Source organism: Balaenoptera ricei, chromosome 8 (genome assembly GCF_028023285.1).
Source record: "Balaenoptera ricei isolate mBalRic1 chromosome 8, mBalRic1.hap2, whole genome shotgun sequence".
Classification (NCBI taxonomy): domain Eukaryota; kingdom Metazoa; phylum Chordata; class Mammalia; order Artiodactyla; family Balaenopteridae; genus Balaenoptera; species Balaenoptera ricei.
In genome coordinates, this window is record NC_082646.1 from 19,654,964 (window position 1) to 19,682,407 (window position 27,444).

The 27,444-nt window shown below is 36.7% G+C and overlaps 1 protein-coding gene and 1 pseudogene across 1 annotated transcript in view; one reads left to right on the forward strand and one right to left on the reverse strand.

Moving 5' to 3' along the window:
• DDX10 (DEAD-box helicase 10) overlaps positions 1–27,444 on the forward strand; it is a 249,545-nt gene that overhangs the window by 104,236 nt on the left and 117,865 nt on the right. The window lies entirely within an intron of this gene.
• Positions 1,639–6,931, reverse strand: LOC132369492 (small ribosomal subunit protein uS5-like; annotated as a pseudogene).

The following is a 27,444-nucleotide window of genomic DNA, read 5'->3' on the forward strand; positions in this document are numbered from 1 at the left end:
GGATCATGTATGGTGTGGATATGGGACTTGGTTACCTTAGAAACCATCTTTTTTCTTAGGTTTCTGCTTAGGAATTGTGATTCTTACAGGCAATTCTGCAGAAGATTTTCAGATTTGAATTTGGATGTAGAGGACTCACCCACATTCTTCAGAGAAAGCACTAGGCTAGAATTCTTCTCCCATTAATTCATTCTGCAATCATTTTTCAAAATCTGGATATGGTTAAAATTTGTATCATCAGTTTTTCTCATCTGCAATTAAATTCTAGTTAGATTATTTCTAAATCACAAATTCTGCAGTTTCATTGTCCCAGGATCACTTTCTGCTTGCTTCTGTTGTATACATTTTATTAATTTACGGTAGTGTACCTGAGGCCACTACTCATGCACTATATTATCCTCATAACTGCTATTTTTTGTACATGTTTGTTTGGACGTTACTTTTATGAAAGCAATTAATTTGACTAATCCTGTGGAGAGAACTGAATATTCTTTTTCTCATCAGTACATCATTAAAGTTGCAAATGAAAACTTTTTATAGTGACCCAGTTTGCAGTGTCTACCAACCAGTAGGAGGCTGGGATCAAATCTTCTTGAGAGCATTTAGAGTGTGAGGAAGATGGAGACAGACTCTTGGGAATAGAAAAAGAATCCCACAAAAGAGTGGGATGGGAGGAAAGCCAGAGAGAGAGTATCAAGAAAGGAATAGTAATCAGTGATATCAAATTTTGCCTGACAGGTTAATTAATTTCTCCTAGATCCATCCCTTCCTTCCTGCTCACTGATGCAGCCTGACTTAAGGTCATTTCTCTATTTTTCACGTGTATATACTCTGTCTGAAATATCCTTTTTCAGTGTCTACAACATTATGAATTCCTGTTAAACCTGTAAAACTTTGATTGTTCATTGCTTCTTTGAAACTGTTACTAGCTCCTGTTCCCTGTGATTTCCCTGTATCATGTATAGGCTTCTGTCATTGAAATTATTTACCAGGTATTAAAATCATCTCTGTGACTATTTCTCCCATTAGACTGAGCTTTTTAAGATAGGGGCTGTTTTAATCAACCTTGGACATCTAGTGCCTAACACAGTTTGGCTTTAATGGAAGCTTAAAAATAATCAAGAAAGAACTGCAAAGACTCAAAAGGGGTCATTAATTTTAGCCATGAGGCAATAATTGGTGACCTTTCCCAGAGCAATTTTAATCAGGTAGTGGAGGTGGAAGCCATATTGAAGTGGGTTGATAAATGAAGAGATAAGTGGCCACAGTTCAGGTTGACTGTAAAAGGCATGGTTGGGAGTGGAGGCCATAGCTGGCAGGGCAGGGAATATAAGGTGCAGAGTCTTATACTGTGTGTAAGAAGTGGGAGGTGTGAACATAATTCAAGGCCTAAGACAAGGAGCCCTGCACCTTATGGAAGCCAGTGGGGACATTGAAGAGCAGCAGGTTCAGGAGGGGTGGGAGGGATCCAGTCCAGGGTATGGGGGAGAGGTGAGCTTCGGGCGTGACAAGGTGTCCACATTCCCTCGAGAACGAAATGAAGAAAAGTTTAAATAATTGACTCAGAAGTGAATTTAGGGAGAGAATCCTTTATTTTCTTAAACAGGTTTAATTCACTTTACTTTTCTGGTATGAAAGCTATGTGGTGACCACAGTTGGAGCCTGGGTCCTCTGCAGGGAGACTCTGGTTTGGGTCTTTTTGAGATGGTCAGTGAATTCCTGATAGGGAGACTTGGTGAAAGTGGTCTCTGTAGAGGCTTAGGGATACAGCTGTAGGTTTGGAGATGACATCAAAAGCAGCTTTGGTGAAGTTGCCAGGGAGTGTTCTAGCCATCCTCAGTACCGTCTGTAGCAGCTTCTTGGGTCTAGGGGCCTAGATGATGCCATTGCCCCTGGGGGTGAGGATGAGGAGCACCTGCATAGAGCCACAGCGGCTGGTCACCTTGCAAGGGATGGTTAGGGCTTGCTGATCTTGTGTCCCCAGTAGCCTCGCCACACAGGAGGTGATGAAGAGCCTGGCCTGGACGATAGCCCTGAGGATGGCAGTGGCTACCTCCATGGAGTGCGTAACACCCAGACCAGCACGTCTGTAGTAAACCCCAGTGGTGACAGATGCCTTAAACCTGGTCCACTGGCCAGCACAGGTCTGCTTTTGCATGGGCATAATCTTCAAAACCTTGAGGGACATCCCTGAAAAAAGTCAGTGATCTCAGATTCTGTGAAGGGCAAGGAGAAGAAAGAGATCTCCTCCAGGGACTTTACTTCATATCCTTGACCAGGCAGCTCAGTTTGGTGACAGGGACCCACTTCTTGTCCTTTGCCGTGCCTCCACGGAGCCCTTCCCATAGCACCTGCCCATCATCCACCGTTACATGTTCTCTCGGAGAAGAAATGCAGAATTCTTCAAATCAGGTGCTTTCTCCTCTTGTACCTTAAATCAGAGCCAAAGTTGAGTATACACCAGCAGCATAGGCTTGGTAGCAGTTGCTTTTACTGTGTTTAGGTAGTTTGAATTGATGAGCAGAACAAAGAAGGAAATGTCATCTGTGTATTGTTTCATTCTGGTTTTTGTGAATGTCCTTCTTCATTTCAGACTAATATTATAGGTGTATCTGGGAGATAGCTCTTAAAATACTTGTGAAAAATATATGTGCAAGTTGATATTTTATACTACTGTATCATTCAGTTTCAAAGAAGAAACTCTAGTCATTTGAAGATGCAATTGAGCAGGCTCAGTCTGTTCAAATATTCAAAATTAGATGTATTTTATAAGCTTTGAAAAGATCTTTTCAGTAAAATGATGTCATTTTTTGCTGGCTCCTGTAAAATTGGCTTGTCCTTTGTCAGCAGAATGACTGAAGTTCTGCTTCCTGTTTATAAAGCTAAACTTTTTTATCCTGAAAATTGTATTGCCAGGCGTATAGCCTGTAGGATACTCTTCATTGCAAGAAACAGGAAACACAACCAGAAGTGGCTTAAAAAATGAGAATTGTTAATTACATAATGAGAAACCTGGATGAAAGACAGTTCTATTGTCAGTTAATTCAACAAAGTTTTCAAAATCAAGGTTCTTTCCATCTTTCTGCTCTTAGTTAATATTGAGTTGACTTTTGTCCTCAGACTTGTCCCCTAATGATTAAAAAGACACTGTTACTCCAGACCAGTTAAATGAGAATCACTATGGGGGAGTGAGGGAGTCCAGTCATTAGTCCATTTAAAAGTTCCCAGATGATTCTATCCTGCAGCTTGCTAGGACTGAGAACAGAGTTACACCAAATAAGATTAACCCTGGGGATTATAATCCCAGCTACCGTGAAGTATATGGCCATTTGATAGCTGAAGAAAACAGGAGTTCTTTTAGCAAGGAATAATGGAGAAGAATTAGGCCAATATTGTCTGCCATGCTACGGATGATTTATTTAAAGTGTAAAAAACAAATAATATGTTTTGAATTCACGTTTGATCATTATTGTCACTTAAAAAAGCTATGTAAATTGTTCCTACCCCTTGCCTTAGAGACAAATCTTCAGATAGGCAGTTATATTAACCCACTGAAGTACAAAGAGAATGTTTTGGCTAGGAAGGAAGCAGGAGTATTAAAGCATACTTTCTGGCATTTGGTGTGTAGATAAATATCCATCTTTTAAGTAAATATAAAGTAATGATCTATGTTGCCTTGTCTAAGGATTGTAGTCGACTTTTTTTTTTTAATCAGAAGCACCAGTCCTTGTTTATTTTTTTTTTAAATTAATTAATTAATTAATTAATTTACTTTTGGCTGTGTTGGGTCTTCGTTTCTGTGCAAGGGCTTTCTCTAGTTGCGGTGAGCGGGGGCCACTCTTCATTGCGGTGCGCGGGCCTCTCACTGTCGCGGAGCACAAGCTCCAGATGCGCAGGCTCAGTAGTTGTGGCTCACGGGCCTAGTTGCTCCGCGGCATGTGGGATCTTCCCAGACCAGGGCCCGAACCTGTGTCCCCTGCATTGGCAGGCAGATTCTCAACCACTGCGCCACCAGGGAAGCCCCTGTAGTCGACTCTTGATCAATCAGAATTGAGTCTCTTCTTCATGGGTTATATAATATGTGCTCTTTGTTTTGGCTCTCTTGTTTTTTAATTTTCAGATGCATTCTACCTCTGCCAACATGTGTCAGAACAGAATTTGTTATTATCCCTTCTAAACTTGTGTTGCTTAATGACGTTACCATTTTCCAGCCAAGACATTTCACTTGTATTCGTATAGCATCTCTGGCAAGCATGTTTTCTCTTCTTTCTTGCTCACAGACATTGTGCCACTTGAGGGTCTCCTTTGCTTTTGACTCCAAAATACCATCTTAAAAGGTCCTCCCTCTCCTTCCCTTTGCTTCCCATATATTTTTCAGTCTCTCTGTTTTAGTTTATCTGTAATAGTGCTTCTGGAGTTATCATCCTAAAATTTAGATAGGATCATGTTTTTACATTGCCCTATCTACCACTTATCTACAGAATAAAAATTCAGTGTGTTAGATTGTCTTTTCCAAGATAGTCATAAAAATATTTCCCATCTCACACACTCTGCTTTATACTGTGATGTTGATACTTCTCCCATGAAGAGGTGGGATCTGTGTCCCTTCACTAGAATCTGGGCAGGCTTCTGACTGTGGTGGAAGAGACACTAATGTGACCGCCTAGACTAGGTCATAAAGAGTGATAGGGCTTCTGCCTGTACCTTTGGGATACGTAGTATTGGAACCGAAGTCCCCATGATGTGAGTGAGAGCCCAGCCAAAACCTTCCCTGCAGCCCTTGCTAAGCTTCCAGCTCCCACCATCTTCCTGCCCTGTGAGTGATCTTAGAAGTGGATCCTTCCCCCAGTTAAGCCACCCAAGCTGACCTTTGTGGAGAAGGACTGAGCCATCCCTGCCAAGTCCGCCTGTATTGGAAAATCATGGGGGGAAAAAAAAGGTTACTTGTATTTAAAGTGACCAGATTTTTCTTTTTAAAATCAGCTGTGATGAAGTATAAGGTCCATAAAATTTCAATAATGTTCAGTATACAATTCAATGAATTTTGACAAATATTTGCGGTCTTTTCACACTAACACAATCAAAATAGAACAGTTACATCATTTTACAAAGTTCTCTTGTATACCTTTGCATTCAGTCCTCTGTCACTATCCTTAGTCCCTGGTAACCGCTGATCTGCTTTCTATTATTAGAGTTTTTCCTTTTGCAGAATGGAAAATTTGTTTCTGTACTAGTTTTTGGCTGTTATAAATATACCTGTTATGAATAGTCAAGTATAAGTCTTTTTGTAGATATCAGTTTTCATTAGTAAAGAGTGGAATTGCTGGGTTATATGGTAGTACATGCTTAATTTTTTAAACTGCCTGTTTTCCAATTTTCCAGAGTAGTTTTTCCAGCAATGTATGAGAGTTTTAGTTGCCCTGTGTTTTTGCTAGTTCTTGTTATTGCTGTCTTTTTTTTTTTTAAGTTCAGCCATTCTCATGGGTGTAAAGGCATCTGATTGCTGTTTTAATTTGCATAGCCCTAATGACTAGTTGTGTTGACATCCTTCGTGTGTTTGCTATTTCTATATCTTCTTTGATAAAGTATCTATTCAAGTCATCTGCCATGTAAAAAAAGATTGGGTTGTTTATCTCTTTAATACTTAGTTTTAAGATTTTTTTTATATTTGGGATATGTTTCCTATCAGATATATAGTTTGTAAATATTTCCTCCTGCTCCGTGGGTTGTCTTTTCACTTTCTTGATGGTGTCCTTTGAAGCACAAAGTTTATCATTTTGGTCAAAGTACAGTTTATCAATTTTTTATTTTGTGGTTCATGTCTTTTGTGTTTTATCTAAAAAAACAAACAGACAAACAAACAAAAACTTTGCCTAAACAAGGTCACAAAGATTTTTCTCCTGTGTTTTCTTCTAGAAGCTTTATATTTTTAGCTCTTGCATCTAGGGGTATGACCCATTTTGAGTTAATTTTTGTATATGGTGTGGGGGAAGTTTCAAAGTTCATTTGTATATTTTCAACAACATTTGTTAAAAAGACCATCTTTTTCTCATTGAAATATCTTGGCACCTTTCTTGAAAATCAGTTGACCATATTCATATGGGTTTGTTTCTGGAGTATGTGTTCTGTTCCCTTGATTATCTGTCTATCCTTATGCCAATATTATACTCTCTTGATTACTGCAGCTTTATAGTCAACCTTGAAATCAGTTAGTGTTAAGTTTTCCAACATTTGTTCTTTTTTCAAAGATGCTCTAATTGTTCCAGGTTCTTTGCATTTCCATATAGATTTTATAATAAGCTTTTAATTGCTATGAAAAGGTTTGCTAGAATGGGGATTGGATTGAATATATTGATTAATTTACTGACAGTAACATCTTTAGTATTTTTTCTCATTTTGCATATCCATTTACTTAGTTCTTTTAGCAGTGTTTAGTAGTTTTCAGTGTATAAGTTTTGCACGTTTTGTGAAATTTATTCTTTGCACTAATGGTGGCAGTCCAGATAGGGTTCAGTTACTAAAGAACACTCAAAGGCTCCAAAATTAGAAATTTATTGCAGGGAAAGGATTCAACATAGCAACAGGATTAGAACATTAAGGATATGCGTTGCGGCCAGAGGTTCCCTGATTGCAAGAGCTTTAGAAGGGCTAGGCATGACCTCTGACTGTCCTCTTTGTTGATCATATGGACACACTTTTCCTCTCAGATCAGGTGCCACTGATGTGTGCACAGAACCATGTAGCCCCTAATGGAGTCTAGGCTGGTACTCCTTATGCTCTGCTGGTTATGTAGGCATAGTCTTTCTCATAACCAGCCCCAAAGGTAGAGCCCTCTGTGGTGTTTCACTAAGACCAGATGCAAATCATCAAATCTCACTTATCAATAAACATTGTTGACAGTCTGATACCCTGAAACTTACCTTAAACCCATCAGTACAAAGCAACACTATCAAGCCATACATTTCATGTCTTGACAGGGATCAGCACCATACAGGTACATTTTTACTTTAGCAGAACAACTCGGGCTAATTCCAGGTGTGCTGCAGTTGACTCACATCCCTAAATTTTTCTTTGGTCCTGTTATAATTGGTATTTAAAAAAATTTCCATTTCCAATGTGTATTGCTTTTATATGTAAATAAAACATGCTTTTTGTATATTGACCTTATATCTTGTGACCTTGCTAACTCACTTATTACTTTTAGTAGCTTTTTGTAGATTTCCTAGGAATTTTTACATTGAAAGTCTTGCAGTCTTTGAATAAGGGTAGTGTTTCTTCATTCTTACCAATCTGTATGCCTTTTATTTCTTTTTCTTGCCTTGCTGCATTGGCTAAGAACTCTAGTACAATGTTGACTAAAAGTGATGACAGCATTCTTTCTGATCTTAGAGATAAAACATTCAGTATCTCAGTATTAAGTAGGATGTCGTCTCTAGGATTTTTATAGATATTATTTATCAAGTTGAAGGATTTCCTTTTCCTTTTATTCCAAGTTTTTATCATGAATGGATATTGAATTTTGTCAGATACATTTTTTGCTTTCATTAAGACAATCATTTGGTTCCTTTGGTGGTGGCGGGGGTATGTTAGTCTTTTAATATGGTGAACTTGTATTAATTTTTGAATGTTAAACCAGCTTTGCATTCCTGGAATAGACCTCTCTTGACCATGATTCTTTTTATATATTGCTTCGTTCAATTTGCAAATATCCTGTTAAGGATTTTTACTTCTGGGTTTATGAGAAACATTGGTCTTTAGTTTTCTTTTTTTGTAATACCTTTGTCTAATTTGGGTATTAGGGTAATGCTTGACTCACAGAATGATTTGGAGCCTGTTTCTTCTTCCGTATTTTGCACAAGTTTATGCAGCATTGTTATCTATTTCTTACATGTTTGGTATAACTCACCAGTGAAGCCAACTGGACTTGTGAATTTTCTTTGTGGGTAGGTTTTTAAACTACGAATTCTTTTTCTCTAATAAATATAGGGCTATTCAGGTTATCTATTTTTTTCTTGGATGACCTTCAGTAGTTTGTACCGTTCAAGAAATTTGCCCATTGCATTTAAGTTACTGAATTTGTTGATATAGAATTCTTAGTAATATTCTCTTATTAGCCTTTTAATGTCTGTATGATCTGTAGTGATGTTCTGTCTTTCATTCTTGATATTGTGAATTGTGTTTACTCTCTTTTTTCCTTATCAATTTTACTGACCTTTCAAAGAGCTCGTTTGGGGTTCATTGATTTTCAATAAAGACATTGTTTTTATGTTTTTTGTTTTATGATGGCAGAACTATCCTTATTCCTCATAACCTTTATAGTACAGATCCCTTCTGTTCTAATTGAATGTGTACTTGTGTTTTACCCCTTCACCTCCCAGGTGAATATGCTTTTTGGGACAACTATTGTTATTCATCTTTGTCATTTTGACAGAATCTTAATTTAAATTGGACTCAGTAATAGTGAATAAAGATCTTGGAAGTTAGCATAAGTTGATTTAGTGTTCTGGTAACTGCCTCATATAGAATTCAATAGTAAGTTAAAACAAGAAGGCATAGAGAGAATTCTCATTATTTGGATGGAAAATTTAGCCTTTTTTAAATAAAAAATTGTCTCTATAATGTGTTTTAAATATTTATATTTTTATTATGATTCACATGCTTTAGGTAATTCTGGTCTCATTTTCTTTTGGTATATAAAAGGAGAGAAGGGCTCTTTTAGTACATTTATCTGTTTTAGAGCTTTCTTTTCACCTCACTTCAAGTCTTTCTCCCATGCTGCCGTGGAGATGAATGCAAAGGAATCCATACTAGGATTTAACAGAATAAATAAATGATTTCTATTACGAAAAGAGCCACTCTAGGAAATAAAGCTCTATCTAGTAAATATGGGCTTACTTAGTACATTTAACATGTGACTGGAGTTACCACAATTTTGTTTATAAAATCTTTCAGAATTTCATCTATCACGTAATTTGTAAAGAGAGTTGTATCATTATTACAGCAGCTCAAATTTTGGCATACTTCCATTGTGCTTGGCCAACAGCGAGTAACAGAACAGTGGTTATTTACTGACCTTTTCAGATATTTTTAGATGAAGAAAGGTGTAAATAAATAAAGCAATTCTTTGATTCCTGATAAATGGCCTGGAAGGCTGATCTTGTGCAGTTTACTGTACCTTTATCTGCTTGCTCAGCCACTGCTTAATAAAGATCCCAAGGGAGCCGACTGAGGCTACATCCCTCCTCTTACTCATGCTAGAAATCTTAACAACTTCATCTTTGAACTGATCCCTAAAATGGTTATTTCTTTTCAATTTTTCTAAACAGTTTTTCTTGACTCCCTCCTTCCAGCTCTCATTTCCATCTGACATATTTTAATATATTGATGTCATTTTAATCTTGCTAAAAAACATTGCAATTATATCATTCTTTTGCCCCCAGACTTTCACAGAATAAAATACTCTGAACTCTTCGTCCCCAGTAAGTGATTCATTTGGTTTCACTCACTGCCTTGGGACATGGGCTCATCCTCAGTTATTCGCCATTTCAGTCTCAATTTTTAAAAATATTTTAGTAATATTTTAAAACACACATGAAATTTCCCATCTTAACTGCTTTCAAGTGTACAGTTCAGTATTGTTAAGTATATTCACACTGTTGTGCAGCCAGTCTCCAAAACTTTTTCATATTGCAAAACTGAAACTCTATTTGTTAAATAGTAACACCACTTTTTCTCACCCCTCCAGCCCTTGGCAACCATCATTATACTTTGTTTCTATGAATTTGACTAATCTAGATTTCTCATATAAGTAGAATTATACAGTATTTGTCTTTTTTTTTTTTTAACTTTGGGATTATTCATTTATTTATTTATTTATTTATGGCTGTGTTGGGTCTTCGTTTCTGTGTGAGGGCTTTCTCCAGTTGCGGCAATTGGGGCCACTCTTCATCGCGGTGCACGGGCCTGTCATTATCGCGGCCTCTCTTGTTGCGGAGCACAGGCTCCAGACGCGCAGGCTCAGTAATTGTGGCTCACGGGCCTAGTTGCTCCGCGGCATGTGGAATCTTCCCAGACCAGGGCTTGAACCCCTGTCCCCTGCACCGGCAGGCAGACTTTCAACCACTGTGCCACCAGGGAAGCCCGTATTTGTCTTTTTGAGACTGGCTTATTTCACTTAGCATGATGTCTTTAAATTCATCCATGTTGAAGCATGTGTCAAAGTTTCCTTCCTTTTTAAGGCTGAATATCAGATCTCTTTTTAAGAGCAGGGTTTTTTATGGGAAGGGGATTGAAGATGTTAGAATATTAAATATGTGAGAAGAATTACTATAGTTAGAAGGCAGGCTGGTGGGGGGAACATTCTGGGGCTTCTGAAAGTTCCAACTTCGCTTACCCTACTTGTGTAGGGTAGCAGAATATGCCACCCCCAAATATGCCACTGGGGCATAAGGATTATTCTGAGTCAAAGGCACATAAACAGCAGATGCAAGAAGGCCATTCTGATCTTTCTTTTTCTTCTTGAAAGCAAGAGGTAAACTCTCATGTAAAAGGTGCCTTCTGGATACCAGGTGAAAGGAAAACATTCTTACTACTAGAGATGGGGAATAGAGGCTGGGAACAATCTGTACAAACAAACCTTGTTACTAATCCTTATCTTTCTCATCACTTTTCCACAATTATCTGCTCTAGCCCAAACCCTTTGTCTTGTTACATCTTCACAATTTACTACTTTTTATCCAACCATACATATAAGCTTTTGGCCCTACCTGCTTCTTTGGGTCTTTATTTTCCTTGTGAAGGCTTTCAGATACACAAAAAAATTACTAAATAAAACCTGTGTGCTTTTCTCCTGTTCATGTGTCTTGTGTCAGTCTAATTCTTAGGCCCAGCTGGGAGAGGGTAGAGGAGAAATTTTATCACCCCCTCTCCCCCAAGTCTTGTTTCCCATTTACTGAGTTTCCTGTAGGTATTAGTAGTGCCTGGGTTTTCGTAATTCTTTTTATTTAAGTAAAATCCCATCTCAGACCAAGTTTATTTCTAATTAATAGGCATACTGATTCAATAATGTATCTGCTGTCTTAGGAGTCGCCTTTTCTTTGCAGTCTTTGCAATACATGTTTTTTGTTTTTGTTCTTTCACTGAAGATCTGTTAAAATTAATGTAAATGTCTTTTTGGACTCATGATAACCCAGATGACCTGAAAAATAAGTTGTTTCTTTGGAGTTCTCTTAGTCATTGATAAGTGTGTGCATGACAAAGTTTACTTTTCTTGTTATATAATAAAACAGTCTTCAATGTAAAAAAGTTCAGTCTTCAATTTGGACAGAACTTTTTTTTTCTACTTACTGTGTAGCAAATATGATAGTCTTCTGAAAGGGTTAGTTCTTGGCCTCCTTGAACCAGAACCATCCTAAGAAGTTTTTTGGGACAAATCTGATCTCTTTATACCTCCAGAGTATGCCCCTGTCTTTTTCTATATGTGAATTCCAAAATCTTTAGCTACTAAGTGTTTTACAGTCTGGTGCAAAACTAAATACATGTCCTATTTCTTGTCAGACTCCAATTCTCTCCCTACTCACTTTCATCCCTGCCTTCAACTCAACGAAATGACTTAGAATTCTCCAAATGTGGCATACCTTTCCCTTGGCCTAGCAAATAAGATTCTCCCTGCTTGGGATACCCAATTCTTGTTTCTCTGTATCTGGTGAAATCTCCCTATTTGATGGAAGCCTTTGTCTGCCACGGTTTCCTTTTTTTTTTTTAAATGAATGAATGAATGAATTAAGCTGCATTGACCCTTCGTTTCTGCACACGGGCTTTCTCTGGTTGCGGCGAGTGGGGGCTACTCTTCGTTGCAGTGCACAAGCTTCTCATTGTGGTGGCTTCTGTTGCGGAGCACAGGCTCTAGGCACATGGGCTTCAGTAGTTGTGGCGCACAGGGTCAGTAGTTGTGACGCACGGGCTTAGTTGCTCCGCGGCATGTGGGATCTTCCCGCACCATGGTTTGAACCCGTGTCCCTTGCATTGGCAGGTGGATTCTTAACGACTGCGCCACCAGGGAAGTCTCTCTGCCAGGGTTTCTTATCTGAACCTCAGAACTCAATGATTTGAATGACTGTTTCTCAGTTTTTTTAAAGATGGTGTATGAAAAAAAATAAAGATGGTGTATGAATATTATTCTAGACGTATAAGAACAAAGTTAATTTATTACCTTCAATGGATACTTTAGGGCATTAGGAATTAATTTTCTTTTGAGACCCCCACTAAAAAAGGTGTAGTCTGAGTTTGTTTCCTTCTATTGCCCTTGCACAAATTTTAAACTCCTTTGGAACATTTGTCATATTATAATTATTTGTTTATATATTATATATTATTTTTTGTCAGCTTTTCCATTTAGACTGGACATCTAGAGAACAGTCTGTCTTATTTATTCTCACACCCCAGTACGCGGCACCATGCCTGATATAGTGTTGATGTTCAATAAATTTTAGTGAATATAGATAGATACAGATGCTGAGGATTATACTGACTTCCTTAAAGTAGCTTAGCTTCATTTTTTTCAGCATGACTATACTCCACGTTCTTCATTCCCTTTTCGAACTTATTTTTGTATTTGCTTTCTTTCTTAAATGAGCACCTTAATATTTGCTACCCTATCCTCTACTTGTCTATATATCACACTTCAGCAATTTTCTTGTTCCTTGTGGATGCTTTGCCTGCTTAAATAGAGCTAAGTGCTCCTATTGGTATGGATTTTTGGAATCTCTCGTGTCAGATTTATAAGAAATTAAACTCATTGATTAATTGACAGCTACACGGAAAATTGTATGAGATGATGCTTTTGCCTAATTTTATTTGAATAATAATGTTGCTTTTGTAGTATTTATAATTTGTGTTATCTGTTTCCATTTTCTCAGTTGATGATCATTTTCACTATACATTATTACACTTACCCTTTGAGTGTTTGCTCTATGAATTGATTTCTCATCCAGATGGTAATTTCCCTCCATTCTTTTTGCATCCCTATCTGTCCAGTATGTAGAGATGGAAATAGATATTGGTTGTTATTTGATGTCATTTTGTCAAGTATATGCTATGTTCATCAAGAACAAAAGAGTTAATCCTTCAAATTGGCAGAACCACAGACAATGCTGAGGTATCAATTCTCTCTCAGACTCTGGAGGATAATGACAGTACAGCTTCTCTTCGTGGAAAAGACCCTGTAGTTGTTAGATTATGTACTTTGGAATGTCAGAATGGGTTCTTTGCCAGAGTGTGATTGTTTCCATTTTTGTCAAGCAAATATTAAACTAGACCATAGTTTTCTAACAATATTAGAATAAAACAAAAAATTTGTCTTCATGTCTCCTTACCTGCCTAGCCTATGAAGATTGATAGGACACATTCACTATTTTGTTAACTGCCGTAGAATCAGCAGTAGGTTTCTCTTCTGTTGTGCTGTCTTTCTCCTCTCCTTAAAGCTTGAGATAAGTGTGCTTTTTTGAGGTTGATTAGAAACATGTTTTCAAAGTGTCTGAATTGGTGAAATGTTAAACCATTCCAAGATTGGAAGTAGCTTGGCATGTGTGGAGAAAACCACATGGCTAATGGACTAAGATGTCAGAAGACCTGTGAATCCTGACTATGTTATGTTCTGTTTCCTGAATTTGTCCTTAACTTCTTGTAGCCTCAGTTTTCTCTTGTTGTGAAAATCAAATAAAAACATACACAGTAATATTTATATAGCCTGTATGGAACAAATGTGAAGTGGCATTACTTTCTGTGTTTGGTTGATAGGGTATTATTAAGCGAGCTTCTATTTTCTCCTGCTTGAATACATTCTCCATATTCTTCTTGCCCCTTTGTAATGCATCCAACCTTGAAAACCCTCTTCCTCATGAAAAATTTGAGTATTGTTTTAAATGAGCTAGACACTGCTAAATAAAAACATAACTAGTAAGTAGCAAAGTTAGAATTCAAATCCAGGTCCTTTTTACCCCTGAGCTTGTGCCATTAACCAATATATGCTATCAACTATCAACATTCTTTTATCGTCATTAATGTTGAATGGTGATCTTGAGAATCTTATTATTCAGAGATAACTGTTAATTAAAAGGGAGCTATAGGAAGCCTGGCAAAGAAAATTATAGAAATTCTCAACATGACACTGTTCTAGTAGGTGTGTTTGTAGTCAAAACAAACAAACAAAAAAATAGGATCAGTGTGAACTGAGTACTGTGTGGCCTACTGTGGCTGATGAAGTAGAACCCATCACTTCTCTGTTCAGAAAACTCAGAAATGTGTGTGGGTAAGTCTGGAACATCCAAATAATCGTGCATTAATGTGATTTAAAATTTACTAAATGCAATAATACTGTTACTTGAAAGATGCCAGGTTTTTTTTTTTTTAATTCTTTAAAGCAGTCTTTCAAATTTTTTTTTGAATTTTATTTTATTTATTTTTTTATACAGCAGGTTCTTTTTAGTTATCCATTTTATACATATTAGTGTATATATGCCAATCCCAATCTCCCAATTCATCACATTTCATCATTTGAATTTCTTTCAAATTTTTATTAATCCATTTTTGTTTATGTACCAGAAGAAGTATCTGATTTCTTGTACAAAGTTTATGTTTACAAGACAGCAGCATTTTATTTCTCTTCAGGGAGATGTCATTCTCTCAAGCCTGGTTCTGTATTGCTTAGAATAAGTTGTTTTTCTTTTGTCTGAAACTTTGTGAGATTTTTAAAAAGCTAATTAAAAGATCCCTAGAGTTAGTTGCTTACATTGCATGGAAAGAGACAGGTATGTGCTTTTATTTTTATATGTGCACTTTAGTGAAAATTACCCCTCCCTCCTCATTAACAAGGTGAATTTTTGAATGAGAAAGTGCTGACTTAGGATACTTGTCTCATGAATTTATCTTTCCAGGCTTGAAATTTGATTTTATCACTCCCTCAGATTTAGATATAAATACAGCTCCTAAATACTGTCATCAGAAGCAACCTATAAAATTGATGTCCGTATCATTTTTATAAATCCATCATTTAAGAAAAAGTAAAAAATATAGTTCTTAGAAAAGCCAATCAGATTTAAATTTATTCTATAGAACTTATACTCTGCTATTACAGACGCATGTGGTCTCCACCAACCTTTTCTTTTTCTTTTGGCTGTTTATTTCAGTTTCCTCTGCTTTTTCTTTCTTTCTTTTCAAACAAATGATTCTTTGCCAGCAGCATTCTTTCAATCTCTCCAATTTGGTTCAATATTGAAAGTTTTTCTGCTACCTTTGTTACTCAGGGTCATTTCCACTCAGATGAATAATATTACCCAGGAGCAGTATTTTAGAACCTTTAAGGATCTGTTTTTCTTTATCATTGCTGTTCACATTATATCTCTGAGGCATATATTATATATAATATATATAATATATATAAATAAAAATTATATTTTGAAGTCATATAAAATATATTTAATATATATTTTTATATGCTCATTCTTTTATATTTTTAGGTAAGTAAATTTCAGATATTAATTTCAGCAGAAAGTTTTTGATTTTAAATGATCTTTTGCTTATAAAGTAATCTCTAGGTAATAGAAACTGAGAGATAAAGCAAATGCTCATGTGTTGGAAATAAATATCTTTGGTTGTTGCCCCTGGACTGTGTTTTCCTTTTGCTAACCTGTGAGGATCACATGAAATAATTGCATTTTTGGAATATTTTCTCACTTTTGAGTTCTGTAGCTTCTCATCTCTTTTTAGAGTAAGGCATTGCTAATGGGTCTCTTTTCAAGGCAATTTCTAGCTTTTCTCATTTGTGGGCTTTTTTTTTTTTGCCTGTTTTACGACAGAATTGAAATATAAGTTGGCCAAAAAGATCAAACTCGCACAGTTAATTCAGTAGGCATTTATTGAGGGCATTGTATGTTGTGTAAGTCCAAGTACATCAAAGAAATAAAAATGAAATCAAATTAGCGAGCTGTTCTAAGGCAGTGCATTAGTTTTCTATTGCTGCATAACAAATTTCCACAAATTTAGCAGCTTAAAACAATACACATTTATTATCTCATTTTTTTTGTGGTGCTGGAGTCGGCACGGTTTAGCTGGTTCTCTGCTCAGGATCTCACAAGGCTGCAGTCAAGGTATTGGCCAGTCTACATTCTCATCTAGGGACCTGAATGGAGAAGATTCCTATTCTGGGCTCATTCAAGTTGTTGGCAGAATTTCTTTGGCAGCTGTATGATGTAGGCCCCAGATTTTGGTTGGCCATTGGCTGGGTGGTGATCACCCTTAGTTCCTAGAGGCTGCCCACAGCTCCTTCCATGTGGGCTTCTCCAGTGTGGCTGTTTACCTCATTAAGCCTGCAAGGGGAGTCTGTAGCTCCAGTCTGCTGGTAAGATGGAGGCTTATATAATGTAACATAATCATGGGAGTGATATCTCATTACCTTTGCCACATTCTGTTGACTAGAAGAAAGTCATAGGTCCTGCTTACGCTGAAGGAGACAGGATTACACAAAGGCATGAACACCAGGAGATGGGATCATGGAGAGTCACTTTTGGATCATTCTGCCGCAGGCAAGATGTAAATAAATGGGTGATAAGTAAACCTTGAGTGATTAAAAATGGTACATTTTATTGCTTATATATATTATGTTCATGCTGGGGTTAGATTAGACAGTGTTGAAGCTGGGCCATTACTGTGATTGGCACCTTGTTGAAGCATGGTTTCTACTTTGACGAGACTGTGCAAGCTAAGGATGAGGTCTATTTCACGAAGCCCTGCAGTCTGTGTGCCCTAGCATTCCAAAGACGTACCTACATATATTTGAGCCTCCATAGTAGAGGCCAGAATTTCTTTCTCTCCACATTTTATTCATTAAGATTTCAGAATTGTCATCAGACTTTTAATATAGTTAGTTGCTTTTGTTTAAAGTAGCAAACAGGGGCTTCCCTGGTGGCGCAGTGGTTGAGAATCTGCCTGCTAATGCAGGGGACACGGGTTCGAGCCCTGGTCTGGGAAGATCCCACGTGCCGCGGAGCAACTGGGCCCTAGAGCCACAACTACTGAGCCTGCGCGTCTGGAGCCTGTGCTCCGCAACAAGAGAGGCCGTGACAGTGAGAGGCCCGCGCACCGCGATGAAGAGTGGCCCCCGCTTGCCACAACTAGAGAAAACCCTTGCACAGAAACAAAGAACCAACACAGCCAAAAATAAATAAATAAATTTAAAGTAGCAAACAATGCAGACATAAATGATAAGTTTCTTATTAGGTTGAATAAAAATCTCATTAAAATAATCATTTAGGGGCTTCCCTCGTGGCGCAGTGGTTGAGAATCTGCCTGCCAATGCAGGGGATGCGGGTTCGAGCCCTGGTCTGGGAAGATCCCACGTGCCGCGGAGCAACTGGGCCCGTGAGCCACAACTACTGAGCCTGCGCGTCTGGAGCCTGTGCCCTGCAACAAGAGAGGCCGCGATAGTGAAAGGCCCGCGCACCGCGATGAAGAGTGGCCCCCGCTCGCCACAACTAGAGAAAGCCCTTGCAAAGAAACAAAGACCCAACACAGACAAAAATAAATAAATAAAATAAATAAATTAAAAAAAAAAAGAATAATCATTTAGACATGTATAGAGGATAATTTTTTTTAGATTTATATGTTCTCGGAAAGCAGCAATATATTTTTAGATTTCATAATAACGTTAGGGTTTCTTTTTTTGCTTCAACTTACTCAGTTATTTAAACAGGTAATGAGATTAGTTCCATTGAATTTTTTCACCTTTTCTTATTTTTCCTCCTACTTAATACTAGGCCTTGTTTTACATTGCTCAGTTGATATCATGAATTTAATGACTTAGAACAGTGACCTTTAATTTTGGCTATAGATTAAAATCAAAGATATCAAATTTCTCAGTGTCCTGCCTCTGCAACCTCAGTTTATTTATGCCAATATAAGCTGCTTTGATTTTAAAGATTTCTGGATTAAATTCACATTTTAAATATATTTTTATTCTTGGGAAATATACCAATTTAATAGTGAAAATTAAAAAAAGTTGATATTTGTAGATATTTTTGAAAGTTAAATTTGTAGAATAAATCATAGTCTTTTAAAAATAATTGTTTATACATTTTTTTTCTTTTTTAATTGAAGTATAGTTGATAAGAATTCTGTTTATACATAAAAAAAACTTTTCTATTAAGAAGAACTGCAACAACAGGAATAAGTGGGTGGAAGGGACTTGAATAGATATATCTTTTCCCCTGACTGTATTCTTTTGATGTTGTTTTATAACATGAGTCATGAGAGCAGTGATGACAACCTGTGTGGAGAAGAGTAGGATGTACTGTACCCAGTTGCATTTATAGATGATTTATAGGTTTGGCTTGGAGGGCTGGGGGTGTGTGTGTGTGTGTGTGTGTGTGTGTGTGTTTTGGGGGGCGATAAGGGAGGAGAGGTTGATTGAGAAATGGAGATGGTGTTCTCAGTTGTACTAACTTTCATTGTTTAGAATTGACTGATGTGGACCACATCTCTAAAATGGGTACACTAAGCTCCAATTAAAGTATAAACTTCTTAAGTATAAACTTTCGCTTTTCCATGGAATTTGTGCTTTGTCTTCTTTTGAATTTTTTCCACACTTGAGTGATAATGCGTGCACATGTGTGTACATGCACACAATGCATGTACACACATGTGCACACACACACAAATGCATGGCTAGATGCTCTGGGAATCTTAACAACCACCAACCCCTGATCCCCACCTCCCTCAAACACACATACCACACACTTGCCATTCCTCCTTTACCCTGCTGTGTATTTTTTCCCATAGCACTTACACCTTCCAGTCATTATTCTTTGTCTGTCTCCAATGGACTGTAATATCCAAGGGAGATGTTTTTGTCCATTTTGTTCACTTTCTACAAAAAAGGTGAACAAAATATATTTTACAAGATATTTTTGTCTGTTCACCTTCTACAAGAGATCACTAGATTTTGTTGACTAAGTCAGTAGTTGGTCACTTGATGTAAGTTATGATGCCATCTTTTTCGTACTCAGCAGTGTGCCAGTGTGGTGTATGTCTATGTTGGGATGGTGGTGGTGGCTGTGGTTATATATACTTTCAACCTGTCACACCTCACTTGATTATATTGTGATTATATTGTGGAGATAGGTAGTATGTGTAAAAATTAGCAAACGATACAAGACCTTATAAAATTAAGTGCTAAATTATATGGTAGTAGGAATTGATCAAAGATCATCCTGTTGGATTGGGCAAGAGACAGCTTCATGGCATAGGTGGACCTTGCACTGGTCTTTTAAAATTATAGAGGGTAAGGAAGGATATTCTAGGAAAGGAGCCCTTATGCTGCCTCCTTGCTGAACTTTCTCTGATTTTACCCCCATCCTTTAGGATTTATTTTTAAAAAGGAAACACACTAAAACGTTATTCACCATCTTCTACCATGATCTGGCATATAGCACATAATTAAATTTACATATTATAATGTAATTATTTGTATACCGTTTTTTACTCAAAAAAAACCAAAAAAAAAGTCTTAGACATATTGTTGATGTTACCTTAGAGATATTTGTTAAAAAGCAAGCAGATAGAATGTGTTTTCTCTTTCAGTGAGGGGGAAAGAATCCTCAGAAGACAGTATGGATCTATTTAGCACCCAGTTATATTTTCTCATTAACTGTCCACCAGTTTCCCATTGCCTTTATGCCCTAGAAGTGACAAGTGATCCTACTGAATTTTAGTTAGCTAGGACTAATAGAGCAAAGGATACTTCTGGAAGGGAAATTGACTATAAATGTGATAAAGAGAGAGCCAGTAATTAATAAGACGGGCAATTTTTGATACACATTTGCTGTACTCTTTTTGTATATATTTTAATTGTATATATGTAGAAGATCCTCATGTTTTTTGATAATGTTCACTTATCCTAAAATTTTTATACTGGTACTAGTTAAAGGTAAGCATGTTACTATGTTCCTGTTTTTCTTCTAGTAAAATCATTGATCATTTTGCAGTAATGGCTGCAACCAGTCTGCTCATTAATTTCTTTGTTGCAAGAGGCTTTGCCTGACACACTAGATACAATTTGAGGAATGGACAACAAAGTCAATAAATAAGATATTTTCCAAAACCCAGTTATCTTTCAGGGTTTATTAAGCAGATCACTGATACACAGATATTATGCCTTTGAAATGAGCTTTGCCACATAGCATCATCAAATCTTGCTGTGTTTGACATCCTGTGTAGCCAATTAATTAGCCGCCTTTGTTTTCAATTGATTTTTGCTTTTCAAAAGTAAATTCCCTAAATATTCTTTTTATAGTGTTATATCTCTCAAAACGCTGCACGTGAATGAGAATTTTAGTATACTTCATTTTTGATGAAATAGACATGTAAGCTCATTACTTACATTGATTTATAAGTACATGATAATAGTCAACACTGAGTTACATTTTTGTAGTTCTGAGGTATTACCACCCTTTATCTACTTGTATATGTTTTTCAGTAACTGTTGACTAAATGGATTATAGCATGTGTGAAAAGATGTAAAATGAATATTTCTAAAATTATAATAATGAAAAGTCATAAAAATGCCATGAACATTTACTCTGTTTATGAACAGATTTCTCAAGTTGTTCTTAAGTTGTTATAAAATTCATAATATATGTTTTTGAAAACAGACAACCAGCCAAAACCATATGTATTTTCTTCCTTACTGATATAGAAAATATTTGAGTGTGTATTTCTCTTCATTTAAAAATAAACTATAGAATAAATTCCCAGAAGTGAAATTACTAAATCAAAGGGTCTGTACGTTTAAATTTTTGATAGATATTGTAAATTGGGCTATTATTTCTGTTTGTAATACATGATACCACTTTTTCTCCTAACACAGCATCTTTTCAAATATTTGATCTTTCCCAGTTACACAGGAGAAAACTGGTATCTCTGTGAAGTTTTCATTTACATTTCTCATATCATGAGTGAGCCATTTGTATTGCATTTTCTGGGAACTATCCATATCTTTTGCCTTACTGGGAGGTTGATCTTTTTTCTTACTCTTTGCATTACCTCTTTATATTGGGAAAATTTGACCTTTGCTTGGATCTAATGAATTGCAAGTAGTTTGCTTTTGTTTTTTGTTCTTGGTTTGTTTTTGTTTTCCAGATTAGACTATCTTTTGTTTTTCTTACTTTGGATCATGTTTTAAAAATTTTTTATGTAGTTGAATTTGCCAATTTGGTCTTTTGTGACTTCTGAGTTTCATGTCAAAGTTGAAAAGAACCTTCACTGCTCTAAGGTTATAAAAGACTTCTCCCAGTATTTATTCCAGTACTTTTATGGTTTAATTTTGTGCATATAAGTTTTTGATCCACTTGGAAAATATTCTTTTGTAAGGTGTGAAGTGTGGAAAAAATAAACTGTATTTTTTCTAGATAGCTATTTTGTTCTAACACCATTTGTTGAAGTCTGTCTTTTGCACTGATTTAATGTGCCACCTTTATTCTATGTGAAAACCTTTATATATTTTGGTTCTATTTTTGGACTTTCTGTTCCATTCCATTGATATGTATATTTTCCTTTATCATAAGCTTAAATATTTCATAGAGCTACTCATCACTTACTCTTTTACAGATTTCCCAAAATTCTGAACTTAAATGTAAACTATTTTTTGTTTATTTCTTAACCTGGGGGTTTCTGGTGGTGTAAATTTGGGCAATCCACCTTGGGTTTTTTATTTTATTCTAGGATTTTTTACTCATCTCCCTCCCCTTAGTCTCTTTCTTGTACCCAGAGCTCAGAGCCTGAACTGATCTAACCTTCCTTGTTGTCTTTTTGGGCCCCCAGCCGTATTTTTTTCTGGTCCTTCTTTGACAGAGCATACAGCCATTTGAGAGTTTCATAGCGGATTGATTGTTCTCATTTCCTGCATCTCTTCTGCCAAGTGTGAGTGTAATACTCAGTCCCATAGCATTTGTGGTTTGTTTTGGGTTGATAGTACACCTGAGGACTACCCAATTTCCTTTTCCTTTTCTGACTTGGGGGATTTTTTCTTGCTAAATTAGCAATATATTTAATTATTGAAAAGCTATTTAGTTATATTTTATCAGTGTTTCTAGATATTTATGGTGTGAGAGCTTCTACCATGTTGCCAGAACTGGAAGTCTCTAAATATTACACATTTAAAACCACCTTTCCTATCTTGGCAGTGAATGAATAGTGATTTATAATTTTCTCTTATGCCTAGATTAGGTAATGTGTGTAAAGTTTAAACTTTAGCTGGTCTTTTGATATTAGTATTCATCTTTTTGCTACATGTAAGCCAGGGTTTAGAAAAAACAAAAATGACATGTTTGTCAATGTTTCTAAGTTAACATTGGACACAAATTGTTTTCTTTATTTTCTTGAATACTGCTAACAAGTGTTGGTAGAGGTTTATTTTTCAAGCTTGTGACTGGTTTATTTTTGGCCAGATTTATGGTAGGTGACTTTCTACTTAAAGGAGCTAAAATTGAAAACAGGGGCCAGGTCTGCAGTAGCATATGTAAGAGAGTATAAGGTGGCAAGATACCATAGTGAAGTTGAAAGAGTAACAGCTGGATGGTCAGACAGTCAAAGCTAGATGCCATTCTCAGTAGGATGATGAGTGGAGGTAGACCAGAGTAGGAGGACACATCTGTGATCAGAGCTGGTTGATGAATTTTGAGGTTAGTAGACTAGATGAGTGAAGACATATTTACTAATTAATCCTGAAGGTAACCCTATCAAAAATATATTATCGTGGGCTTCCCTGGTGGCGCAGTGGTTGAGAATAAGCCTGCCAATGCAGGGGAGATGGGTTCGAGCCCTGGTCTGGGAAGATCCCACATGCCGCAGAGCAACTGGGCCCGTGAGCCACAATTACTGAGCCTGCGCGTCTGGAGCCTGTGCTCCGCAACAAGAGAGGCCGTGATAGTGAGAGGCCCGTGCACCGCGATGAAGATTGGCCCCCGCTTGCCACAACTAGAGAAAGCCCTCGCAAAGAAACGAAGACCCAACACAGCCATAAATTAATTAATTAATTAATTAAAAAAAATTACTATCTGGCTTACATTGTATTTCTATAAAAAAATATATTATCGTTCCTATTTTACAGATGAGGAAGTTGAAGATTGGGAGGTTAAAAAATCTTGAGCTAGTAAATGATAGAGCTAGGATTAGGACATAGTAATAAGTAGTTCCAAAATTTATGTGCTTAATCTTTATACTGACTTAATAATGAAGCAGGTTTTTTGGGTCAGTTTTCATCTTTTTGTTAATTTGTTAGACTTAACTGTAGAAAATGTTCACCCCTTTAACATGCTTGTGTGAATGCTGGCTGGCTGGGTCTAGGCTGGGTCACACAATAAGTGTATAATTAAGTCTTTGCGTAGCTTTTGTAGAGTTACTCTCTTATCCCTGTACATATTTATTAAGAATAAAAAATTAACAGATTTCTTTGTTGGTGATTTTTAAAATACAACACTGTTATTAAAATAAAACAAGCTAGCTATTAACTTCATGAATAACAGAACATGTTACCTTTCCATACTCTGTCCACCCTACTAGATTTGGGAGGCAAAATCTAATTTGACATTAGGAAGCTCTCAGTTAATCATTAGATAAATTTTTATGAGTTTCCCTTAGCATGATGCTGGGAGGTAGTTTAAAATAAAATAATGGGCAAGGTAAGTAAGATGGAAGCTTACCATTGTTTTCGGAAGAACTAGATTTTAAAAAAAAATGAGTACTGGGATTCCCTGGTGGCGCAGTGGTTGAGAATCTGCCTGCTAATGCAGGGGACATGGGTTTGAGCCCTGGTCTGGGAAGATCCCACATGCCGCGGAGCAACTAGGCCCTTGAGCCACAACTACTGAGCCTGCGCGTCTGGAGCCTGTGCTCCGCGACAAGAGAGGCCGCGACAGTGAGAGGCCCGCGCACCGTGATGAAGAGTGGCTCCCGCTTGCCACAACTAGAGAAAGCCCTCACACAGAAATGAAGACCCAACACAGCCAAAAATAATAAAATAAATAAATTAATTAAAAAAAAAAAGAGTACTATTAATGATCCAAAAGCTCCCTGGGAGACAGACATAAAATGTTTTTAGGATGTTCAGAAGACCTGGATGTCCTGTAAAATGGGCTTATTGATTGCTTTAATGGTTGTAAAATTGGGACCATCAATCAAACAACTCTTTAAATAATGAGATTTCTTTGGGCTTAGTTAGCTTTATTCCTTTTCCTTATTAATTTGAATCTGAATGGTAGTGAACTGATTTGTCATTCCCTCCATTATAGCATGAAGATGAGGTCAAAAGGAGTAAGCTTGTTACTTTCCACTTTAAAATTACAAAAATTTAATTTTATTTATTTGCTTAGTTTATTTGGTTTTCTCTGCTGGTTCCCCCATCTTTAAATGAGGGAGTGCCCCAAGACTCTGCCTTAAACTAGTCTCCACCTAAATACATTCCCTAGGCAAACCTAGACGTTGGATTTGTCGATGAATCCAAATACATGTCCTGAACCTCTTCTGCTTCACTTAAACTCCTTTTAACTAGGTGTTTAATATCTTTTGGATATTTAACACCCGTCACTCAGTCACTCAGTCTAAGAACCTAGGAGTTATCCCTGAATCCTCTTTCACCTCCCACATCTACTCTTCTGGCAAGTGTTGTTACTGTTCCTTCAAAATATATCCAGACTCGACTGTGTTCTTCACTTGCTACTCTGATTCAAACCATCTATGATCTTGCATGTAGACTGATAGATTAATTTTCTAATTGGTTTTCTTGTTTTTTCTTTGTCCCCCCGTTGCTTCTATACAATTTGGTGTCTTCACAGCGGGGTGGGGGGGGTCGATAAAAAAAGAGTAAGCTAGATCATGTCCTCTTTCTTGCTCAAAACTTGTATTCATTCTGTTGTATTCAGGGTAAAATCATACTCCTTATAGTGTCCTACAAGGCCTTGCCTAATCAGAAATCTTCCTTTGTCTCTGATTACCTCTCTTATCACCCTCCATCTTGCTCACTTTTGTCTGGTCACTCAGAAGTTTTTGTTTCTTGAAAATAATAAACTCATTTCCGCTTGTGGGCCTTAAGCACTTATTGTTTCCTCTACCTGCAAAGGTTACATAGATTACTGACGACTTCCTCTTTCACATCCTTATGATATTTGCTCAGGTGTCCCCTCTTCAGAGAGGCCTTCTCTGTCTGAAATTTCTCCATTCTACTCAGTCACTTCTAGCCCCTTACTCTGCCTTTGTTTCTAGCTCATAAAGCTCCTTGACATATTAGTGTGTGTGTGTGTTTGTGTGTATGTGTGTGTGTCTGTGTTTTCCGACTAGAATCCAAGCTTCACTATATCCTTAGTGCCTAGGATAGGACTTGGGATATAATAGGTACTTAGTGTTTGATGTATAAATAACTGAGCTTCCTTTATTCCTTTTAATTATATTTTATCCCTCCTAATCCCACAAGGAATTTGAAGTGGCTTAAAAAATACTTCTAAATGTAATAAAGTGGAAAACATCAGGCATGCAAAATATAGATAGAATAGAAATGACTGGTGGGAAATTAAATATGCAGGTCATGCCAGGTTTTACCTGGTTCTTAATATGGATCAGGAATTTGGCTCTGGGGTCTTAAGTGCCAAAATGAAAAGAAGAACACTTTTTTCATATGGAGAAAACATTCTTCTACTTTATAGAAACACAGCTTTTCCTTGCAATTTAACAACTGTCCTACAGTACATAAAGTAATAAATTTTTTATGGCAATTTTCAATACCTATCTTAAGTAACTGGAGAGATGATGCCAGGGTAAGTTCAGGGAAAGCAACTCTCTAGAAACTGATAAGATACTCATACACATTCATATTTGCTCCCTCCCTCTGTGCCTTCCTCCGCCAAAAAAAAAATGCATGCATGCTTCTCTGAGTAAGGTGGAGCTTACTTTAACATGATTGTCAAGGTATAGCAGCTGATTTCTGACGAAGCAGTGAATTACAACTTACTGTTCTTAAAATGGTTAGTCCATTCCAAAGCAAGTTAAAAATTATCCAGATGCTATGCCTTCAGTTGAACGAGGCTTAGTGTAGGTGCTTAAATAAATAGCTGATAATAGTACTATTTTGATCAAGTTACTCTGTGATAGTTTGTGGTCTTTATTAGGAAGTTTTGACATCTAGCATCTTAGATTCAGAACTAATGAAGCAAATTATTAGTGAGCTTCATAATATGCTGACTCCAGAAATCTTAATACATGAGTGGAGAATTAATTGCATTTTAATAGAGAAAATTCCCATCAATTCAGCCTGTTTACTTGATTAGATTGAAATCGAATGTATTTGAAATTAGTTTTAGGTAAATCTTTTATTAGGATCATCACTGAGTTATTAATGATTCAACCAAATCCTTCGAATTATTGTATGATTTAAATAATTCAAGTTTTTGGAGAAGAACCGGTTTAGGATATGTTATAAATAGTATTGGTCAGTGGTAGCCTACTAACTTGGAAATAACCACACTGAGTTCGAAAGATTCATTTCATGTTTTAATATACTCTTTTCTTTTGAACTTACCACCTCTATTCTTATATCTCAGGCATTCTTTTGGTGTAAGGAAGAGAATATTTGGGAGATGGAAGACAGTTATTCATCCTGTCAGTATGTTTTCCCTATTTAGAGTTGATAGTTTGGTTAGGTGTCTGTTAGGGGGAAAAAGTGAATTGGCTGTATGGTGCAGTGTTTTTGCAACACATCACTAATCGGGAGAGGAATTTGTTTTCTTAGAGCTTTTCCTTTCCCTTGTTTCTTCCTTTCTTGTGATTTTGTTTTCAGGTTGTCTCCTTTTATTACTGTAACTGTCTTGACTCTGCACAGCTGTCCTTTTTCTTGTCTATATTGTTCCATACATGTTGTCTCTTTTGTCCCCAGTCTTCCCCGAGTCTTGTCACAGAACTCTTATTAGCTCTCTACCACCCCCCAACTTTATTTCGCCTCTGTCTGTAATTAGTATTTTCTTTTTCCTAGATTGACATAAAATTCAATTTGTCTTTGTTTTCATTACCAGAAGAGGCCTCTAAAGGGTAAGAGTGGAACTTTGAAAAAAGCATTTAGATTGGGATTTTGACCAATATTAATTGCTTATGTGGTTTGGAAACTACATTAATTTTTTAGTAAAAAGAGTAATTTTCCTTGCTGTTTTCTATTAATGTAATTTATTCTTTTAAAAATACATAGGAAAGATAGCAATAGGTGCCCAGTGCAACACACGTTTTCTTTATTTAGTGAATTCGCTATCAAAGGATTTGTTCAAGTAGAAATAGTATTTCAATCTCTGAGAGAGGTTATGGGCTCCAGCATTTGGAAAGTAGACTAAAGGTTCCTACAAACAATGTTTCTAAAGT